The sequence below is a fragment of the Otolemur garnettii genome, unplaced genomic scaffold (genome assembly GCF_000181295.1).
Source record: "Otolemur garnettii isolate 467f Iridium unplaced genomic scaffold, OtoGar3 scaffold00064, whole genome shotgun sequence".
In the NCBI taxonomy this organism is placed as follows: domain Eukaryota; kingdom Metazoa; phylum Chordata; class Mammalia; order Primates; family Galagidae; genus Otolemur; species Otolemur garnettii.
In genome coordinates this window covers 4,160,854-4,170,756 of record NW_003852459.1, presented here as the reverse complement: position 1 = coordinate 4,170,756, position 9,903 = coordinate 4,160,854, and positions in this window count along the sequence as shown.

The following is a 9,903-nucleotide window of genomic DNA, read 5'->3' as shown; positions in this document are numbered from 1 at the left end:
ATAGAAAGGGAACATATGCATAGATGCATATGCATGTGTCTGTGTGTACACAAGTGCACACGCCCATTTACACACTATATATACATATACAGTCTGATTCTGAAATACCTCCAGACTCTCAGGGAGAAATCCTCCCCCACTTACCAAACTGTCTCCTGGCATCTTTCCTATGTCTCCTGATCTTTTATTTCAACAGGTTTTTAAGAAGTGAACATATGCAAGGATGCTATAGCCCACTCAGCATGACAAAGACGTAAGCTTGTTCCTAGACGAGGGTTAACAGTGGTAGGAGTTGGTAATCAGCTCCAGAAGAGATGGAAGGAAATAAATAGAGGGTTGATACATGGAAATGAAATTATAAAGACGGGAAAGAATAAGTACCAAGATTCTCTTCAAACTTATCTCCTTCCCAGCTTTTCTCTCACTAAAACCCAATCCGTTTAGAAACAAACAGACATTGAGCAGACATTTAGTTCCATTAATCTTTGGAACTAAATGTCATAAGGATAATACCTAAGAAAACCCTTTCTTTGTGTAGTCACCTCTTTCAAAAGCACCTGCTTTAGACAGAACACATATTTCTCCAGAGCTATTAGAATCACCTGGGGAACTTTAAAAACTATCAGGTCCAAGCTCAAATCAGACCTATTAGACTCAAACCTCTGGGGGTGAGTCCCGGCATCAGTATGGTTTCAAACTTTCCAGCCAGTACTAATGTTCGCCCATGGTCCCATCACTAAAAATAATGTGATTATTAGTTGTATGCCTATCATCCCTTCATAAAAGGAAACCACTCTAGGCAATTTCTTGTTTTGGAGAATAGCATTGTCAAGAATTTATTATAATAATATATACTTGTGGTTCTGTGCCCATAGCACAGTGGTTACGGCTCCAGCCACATGCACCAAGGGAGGCAGGTTCAAACCCAGCCTGGGTCAGCTAAACAACTAGGACAAATGAAATAACAACCACAACAACAACAACAAAAAATAGCTGGGCATTGTAGCGGGCATCTATACTCCCAGCTACTTGGGAGACTGAGGCAAGAGAATCACTTAAGCCCAAGAGTCTGAGGTTGCTGTGAGCTGTGATGCCACAGTACTCTACCCAGGGTGACAGCTTGAGACTCTGTCTCAAAAAAGAAAAAATAATAATATATACTGTTATCATTAAAGTCCCTTAAAAATAAAGGTAGATATGCAGTCTGACAATTAGGTCCACAAAGTTATCCTAAAAGAAGTGCTACATCCCTCATTGCTGTGTCACCGTGGTCACCTTTGGTGTCCTCTCCCTGGCCATCTGGTGACTGCAGTGATACTCAGCAATGCGGTAGATGGCACTTTTTCTAGGATGTTTGCAAACTTAATGATTCAACCTTGTATTTAGGTTTCTAGTCGTGTCTAATTTTCTAATAAAAATAATTTTGAAAGGTTTTTTAATGCTGGATAATAAGATGAGCTTCCTAGAAAAAACAGCAAGGTTTTCATAAGCAGATGGACCTTGGGTCAGAATAATGAGGCACTTTTTTAATTCAAGACACTCTCTCCCACCCATATCCTCTTTTTTTTTTTCTCTCTTCTATCCCATATCTGATGTCTATTGTACAGAATGTAAATGGTCTAGCAATTTGAAATATCATAAGCTATTCACAATAATAATAATGTTATGATAATGTAATGTATGTAATGTAATGATAGTGTTGACTTAGAGAAACTTTAAGGTCTCTTTCATCCAAATAGTCAATCATTCCATAGCTACGTTTATTTATGTTACAGTGCATTTGCGTGAGTAGCACAAGTCACAGTCCCTCACACTTCACACAATGTAGGCGACACTGGCTGAGCTGGGCTGGCTCTGTGGGCAGGACAGCTACTGTAATGAGGAAGGGCTGAGTCTTCAGAGGTATGTTTACAAGGTATGGGAACCCAGATTAGCTCTGGCATATAAACTACCCAAAACGTTCTTGTTAACTGGGCAACATGTTTTCTAAAGGTGCAGAATCCACTTTGTTTCTCTCACTTGTCAGAGTTAAGCATAAATAATGTACAAACAAACAAACTGTGCCAGTATAAAATGTAATATTTGTTTATGAGACACTTCCAGAATCTGACAGTGGCCCTCTGTTAACAATATTTAGGCCATAACTGTATTGGCTAAATTTTAAAAAAAAAAAAAATTCTTAATGGGTAATGTAAAACAGCTTTATAGCTTCCCTTGTATCTGGTTTCTTATCTCAGATAAAATCAGGCCAGAGTTACCAAATTTTAATGATTATAACGTCACACTATGCAGGAGGAATAATAACGTCAGAGCTGTTACACAGCAAGCTAGCAGTCTCTTAATCTTGGACTGTCTAGACTTCGAGATTTTTATAAACCCATAAAACATCTCCAGAAAATCTTAGCAAGTGAAGCAACGTTGCCATCAATTCTGTTAATTTTGCCAAGGAAGGACATTAAACAGGGGAGAATAAAATCAGATCCACTATTATCATTATCACATTAGGTCACATCAACATTAAAAGAATAAAAAGTACAGAATCTGCCAATAAAGGATAATTCTATTAAACGAATACACTTAATGAAAATTTTTCTTTTTTTTTTTTTTTCAGAATATCACATTTTACTTCAATCCTGTGAAAATGTCATCACAAATTGGCCTAAGTCCATTGACCAGTATTCCTGAACCAGCACTCTGAGGGTGTTCATTTAGATGCCTCCCTGCTCTGGGGGGAAACTCTGCTTGAAATCTCATTCATACCTGGAATGAGAGCCCACTTACAGGGCACCCAGTGTATTCAGGACAAATACTGAAGAAGGATTTCTCCACTCCAGTTTCGATCTCGCAGTTGTACCAGAACTTACAATGACACCGGGAAGAGTAGAAGAGTTAATTTTCCCCAGAGATTACCACCGATGTAGAGCCACAGCTTGTTTGTTTATTTTAAATAAAAATGTAGACAGCAAAAGACAACTCAAAACCTGATCCTTGTGAATCAGAAAAAGAATTTATAGCCTGTCAGTCTTACAAGCTTAGGTTTGTACATGATTTTATAGAGTTAGCTAAAGCATAACAAGATTCCCTTATCTTCCAAGAGCACTTAGTACATGATATTCAGGACAATGGGAATAAAAATTGTCTTGCTCATGTTGTACAATTATAATATTGTAAGACTGTGATGAGGATTCCATGGCTGAGATAAATGCAACTACCAAAACTGGAAATAGTAGCTATAAAACTATCTGATAATCTGATTTTCTATTACCATGATAACATTTGGATTGTTTATTACAAGGCAAAAACTTTATTTTGAAAGTCTGGAAAATGATCATCTGATTCAATTTAAACACCAAGAATGCCCTATAAATGAGCATACTCCAAATTTAATCTATAAATTTTAAACTAACTGTAAATTAACTAAATTATAAATAAATCAGCTTTTCATTTATTTTTTTTTTCATTTATTTCAGTTTTTTTCTTAGCAGTACTCTGAGCTTCCAGAAAGAGCAAAATAGCTTTAATGTTCTGTTAATAAATATTTCTTTCTTAATTGATTGGTTTTTGCTCTTTTTCAATAGTAATCTCAAACCCTCAGTTGTGTTTGAGGGAAGGAAGCACAATTACAGAAGTTCCCCCCAATTTTCCAATGTTCTACACAGCCATGGTGATCTCAGACTTTACCTTCTTTGAAATCACTCAGAAAGAACAAAAGAACCTCAAGATGGTTTAGAGTGAAATGAAATCTTATAGGTTACCTTTCCCTCTTCCAGTGTTAAAAACACAACTCATAATAATAATAGGAAAAGAGACATTTCTAAAAGGGACTCTGTATAGGCAACAGGACGAACTATGCAAGCAAAGAATGCCACTGATTGACACTTGAATTTAATGTGGGTTAGCTAGCTAAAACCCAAAAGTATAAATAAATAAAAATCAGTTAATTTAAGATTTCCATTCAAAATCCAGTTCAAAGGCTTTGTATTAATGGACTTCATCTGGTGAAAGAATAGCTCAGATTTACGAATTTGCCTTAGTCTATTTTTGCTGATTAAAAAAAAAATACCTGAAACTGGGTAATGTATGAAAAATACAGAAATTTATTTCTCACAGTTCTGGAGGTTGGGAAGTCCAAGAATCGGATCCATGTCTGGTCAGAGCCTGATGTCTGGTCCCAGGGTGATACCTTTTGCTGTGTTCTGTGGAGGGGACCCAACACTGTGCCACATGGATGCCTGGAAGGGCAGAAAGGACCTACCTAGTCTCTTCATGAAGGATTGGTGCCATTTAAACCACATAGCTCCCACGACCTGATCCCTGATAGCTCCTGCAACCTGATCATAGTGTAAAGGGCTCCCTCTTAATATGATTGCATTGGGGATTTAAGTTTCAATATGAATTTTGGAAAGGACACAAACATTCCAACCACAGCAACCCTCTCTACCATTCATACTAAACAGCAAGGAAACCAATGAGCACCTATGGACCCCAATCACGTAGCTCCCGAGAAGGAGAACCTTAACAACCATACTTATTTTTAGCTTCCCCTCTACTCTTTTTCTTCTATCTCAGTTGTTATTTTCAATATTTCTTATTTCTTTTAATATTTCTTCTGTGATTTGTGGAAATACAATTTTAATATGCTAGCCTACAAAAAATTATTGAATGCTGATTCGTGCAGTATTCTTAAATAACTTACTTTCAATATTTAAAATGGTTAATATTTAAATTACTGGTTTAATTTTGAAAAAGTTAAATTAATATAGTCACACAATTTATCAGAGAAGACATATATAGCCATCTTAAAGACGTGGCTCCAAGTTCTGAAATATTTTATCGGATTCAAATTGACTGCAATAACAAAGATAAAGGAAAAACGTGTGTCTGCTAAAAAACAAGTTAGTCATTAAAAGAATTTTTTTTTTTTGAGACAGTGTCTCACTCTGTTGTTCTGGGTAGAGTGTCATAGCATCATAGCTCACAGCAACCTCAAACTCCTTGGGCTTAAACAATCCTCTTGCCTGAGCCTCCTGAGTAACTTGTACTATAGGGACCCACCCTGATGCTCAGCTAATTTTTTATTTTTAGTAGAGAAGTGGTCTCACTCTTGCTCAGGCTGGTCACCAACTCCTGAGCTCAAGCAATCCACCTGACTCAGCCTCTCAGAGGGCTAAGATAAACAGGTAAGCCACCATGCCTAGCCAAAATATTATTTTTTTAAAGAGGCACAGAGGCACACATTGGTAGAGCTCTCCAGCTTTGTACAGGAGAGGCAAATACTTAAAATCTTTGAACTGTCCATTCCTGTCATGGAGGTGGATACACCAACCTAAATTCATTTACCGTTTGATTCATTGTAACCTCTTCTGATTCTAGGCTTCACCACACACACTTCTGTTCATAAATTAAATGCCCAATGTAAGTGAATGTGTTTATGAAACTATGAGTTGTATTTTTCACTCCAAATTAATAAGATCACATTCTCACTCCCCCACATCAGTCATCCTGAACAATGGATTCACTTTTGGTGTGCAATTGAAATCAAGCTTCTGAGAGTGGGAAGCTGAAGACAAGACTAGACTGTGTTTACTGCACCACATAGTCACTCATTGTTGAGACATCTCGGGAAAAGACATTAATCATGAGTATTACTTTCCTTATTTTTAAACTTTTACTGATATAAAGTTTTAACACAACTTTCCAAAGATAAGGAAATTTCACTAAAAAGAAAAACTTAATTCTCCTTCTGCTAAGGCACCATGAAAAACAAGTTTTGTTTTGTTTTTTTTAGATTAGCATTACATTTTAATATAAATAGCATGGTGCCTGGAATAGAGTTGGTCCTTAATAAATTGTCACTTTCCTACAAAGAATATTGCTAGCTTTTAGCAACAATAAAATGATATCTCATTTCACCAGCCTCAGCTATGGCTGAAAGAAAATGAGCCTTTCAAACTATACCAAACGAGTATATCCAAGTAGTTTTATTCTTTCTTTTTTTTTGAGGCAGAGTCTTGCTGTGTCACCCTCAGTAGAGTGCTGTGACACCCTCAGGAGAGTGCTGTGATGTCACAGCTCACAGCAACTTCAAACTCTTGGGCTTAAGCGATTCTCTTGCCTCATCCTCCAAGTAGATGGGACTATAGGCACCTGCCACAATGCCTGGCTATTTTTGTTGTTGTTGTTGTTGCTTTTGTTGTCATTGTTGTTTTGCAGGCCTGAGTTGGGTACAAACCTGCCAGCCTTTGTTTGTGTGTCTGGTGCCCTAGCTGCTGAGCTACAGGCACCAAGCCAGTAGCTCTATTCTTGAAAGCATTGGTTCTGGAAGGAAGGAAAGAAGGAAGGGGGGAGAGAGGAGGGGAGGGAGGAAGGGAGGGAGGAGAAAGGAAAGAAGGGGAAAAAAATAAAAAAGAAAAGAAAAGCCATCAATGTAGGCCAGAAATATTTAAGTGGAAACCCCTATTCTAAGTATGTGGACCTAAGTATAAGGGACATTTGATAAAAGAAACACTCATAGAGGAAAATTGTTTTAACTGATAAAGACGACTTTCCAGAAATGTGTCCCCCTTTATGCCCACAGTGAGAGAGGACTGTGAAACTTCTCTCCCTAAAGCATTCATGGGTATTATAGGCAACAGGAATTTTGTACAAGCCAGAGTTTACTGCTAACATTTCCAGCAATATGTAAGCTTTTTAGACATATAAACAAGAACATAATGTCCAGCACAATAGGCATTTAACAGAAATCCCTGTATGTGAAAGACTCACCTTGGAACAACTGAATTCGAAATATAGAGAACTCTCCTTACCGGCTGTTGCAGGCTCTGAGTCAGGCTGTGACTGGGTCAGAGTTGATGAACATAGATGGAACAAGACTTGGAAGCAGACAGGTCACAACACAAAGGTGACAAAGAAAAAAACCTGGACCAGATCTCCATTCTGCTCCTAAGAACTTCATTAGTGCTAGATAGGAAGAATCAGTGGTTACCATAAGATATTCACCAGCTGCACCTGTATAATATGTTAGTTAAATAGTCCTGAATAAGTATATAAATATAAATATTCTTACCTGTTAGATGATTGGACATCATTTAATCTGTAATTTAAAATTAGTTTCTTCCCTATCATCCCATTACTAGGTATCTACTGAGGAGAAAAAAAAAATTCATTTTCCATAAGGACATGCTAGAATGCTTATGGCAGCTCTACTCACAATCACCAAGATGTTGACTCAACTCACATGTCAACACATGAATGGATTAATAAACTGTGGTATGTATATGCCATGGAGTATTATTTGCCCATAAAAATGATGGAAACTTTACATCTTTTATATTTGCCTGGATGAATTTGAAGAACATCCTCCTTAGTGAAATATTTCAAGAATGGAAAGGCAAGCATCCCATATACTCAATACTAAGTTGAAACTAATAGATTAATGACTATGGGCTCAGAGCCTGATAAACAGGAAGACCAATTTGGAGCCTGATAAGCAGGAAGACCAATTTGGAGTTTATAACGGTGAGAGTAAACTGCACCAGGGGAAGACCAATATGACAATGGATTATCATAGAGTAGTGACAATAATAATGTAGAGATACAGATGGGTTCCAAAGCCCTTCTGAAGATGAAATTGACAGAAGTTGGCTATTCAATGAGCCGTAGGGGTGAAGACATGAGCAGGGGTGGGATTGACACCCAAGTAGCAGACATGGGCCATGCAGGGGTAGAAGGATGTCATCCAGGGAGGACTGCAATTAGATAGACCCAAACACATTGGTACTCTAATGAGAAAAACCAGTAAAAATGTATCCCCTTTAGATGCCTAGCCCTCGACTCTCCCCACCACCATCCCTCACTTGCATCCTTTAATCTAGCTTTCGCAAAGCCTGACAGAGGAGACTGTAGGTTTTAAAATCAGTCAAGCCCGTCCAACATCCTTGCACTAGCCCAAGGCCGATAAGGAAACAGAGGGAGAATCCCCACTGCACATGATCTTTTAATTTGGCCCTGTCGCTTGAGAAACAAGCACCCGTGGAGGCCAGACCCTTGTCACGCTCAAACAGGACCCTTGCTCCTGCTCCAGGGAGGGTGTCATCAAGGTGCAGTCTGCTTACTGGGGACAACAATGGAAGAGATTGAAGAAGCACAATGACCAGAAGCCTCTTCCTGCTCACACACTCTGGGCTGTGTTCTGGGAGAGTGACTTAATTCCTGCTGGGGTTAAGAGTGATAATGAAAAAGAAATGTCCTGGAAACTCTAAAAGGTATGCTTTATTCTTCCTGAAGAGTTGCCAGTGTCACTTCCACTTCCCATTTAGTGTATGAGGCCCTCTAGCATCTTGGTGTCCTTCCCAGGCCATTTAAACATTCGGGTTTGGTTTCTTTATGTGGATGCCTTTGGTGTTTTCCTAAAAAGTTGAATCCTTTCTTCAAATACCTTCTGAGTTGGAAGACTGATAATCCGCTGAAGCTGAGCTCCATGCCGGGAGTCCTGGAGTTCCACGGCTGTGCAGAGAGCATCCTAGACCCCAGTGAACAGTGTCTTCCTTCCAACATTCTGCAACATTGTGACTGCTACACATTCACCTCTCAGGAGCAAAGTGGCCTTATGTCCAAAGATCTAGACAGCAACTCTTCCCTTTGGGAGGATATTAGAAGGATCCTGCCCACTCTTCATCAATATTAGGGAAAAAAACAAATATAAAAAAATCAAACGTGTTGGGGGCTCAGGAGTACCTCCAAAAAGATGAGAATTATCAGGATATATTTAACTGATAATAAAAACTCTAATGGAGCTAAATTTCATTTCATGTTATTCACTAACTAGACAGATAGTTTTTGTACAGCTGTTAGCATGCTGATAGTTTTCATGCTGTTTTTGATACTATGGCTTTGCTTATTTTGACATCTATGATTGGTGAAATCCATATTAATCTGAAGTCTTTTACTCTTCCACAGGAATAATTTGGGGGGAGGGTGGGAAACATACTTTTAAAGAGACACATAAACAGCATGCAGAGTACTGAGCCTTCCGAGGCCTGAGGCTCCTGGCTTTCAGGAATTCTCATTTTCTTCAAATGTTGGTTTAGTCCTGCATTGCATCAGGCTGTAATATTCCTTTATATGATAAAGCATCATTTAACAGGAAGTTATACTCTTCTTTACGTGTGCATTTCATTTCCATGCTACTTTTTAGAAAATTAGTGATAGGTAGAAGCAGAACAGGTATTTACAATTACTCATGATCATTGCTCACATGTAATTTAATAGCCATAGATCCTTAATATTTATAGCACATGTAGAAAGGATTTCACATATGTAGTGCTCTTCACCAAGTAACTATATTCTTCTGGAATACAAAAATGTAAATTTTGTCACCGTTTATGCAACCTGCTAAAAATCTTGCTATTAATTCATGCGGATGAGTTTTGCCTCTAAAATTTTAATTAAAAAACAAATGCTTTCTACACTTCAATCTGCAATGTCCCACACAAGCAGGTTCTTAATACTGACTGATCAGTTGGATAACAGGGGATTTCTACGTAAGATGCTTTCTCATACCAAAAAATTCCCATAAAGCAGTTATTCTCACATGAAAGTCCATTCAAAAACCAAATAACCATCACACTACTGGGTTCACAGTGCCAGTAATATTCTCTCTGCATTTCTATGTGGGACAAAATGTACTCTGATAAGAAAATAAGGAGAAATGGTCAATCTGGGAGGAAGGAAGAGAGAGATAAGAGGGAGAATTAAAGACTGACAGCCGGACCAGGACAAGAATGCACTTGCCCCAGTGATGGGAGCTGAAGGCTCACTCTCATCAGGGTGTGTACCTGTGTCTCGCTCCCATCAGGGTGTGTACCTGCGTCTCACTCTCATCAGAGTGTGTACCTGTGTCTC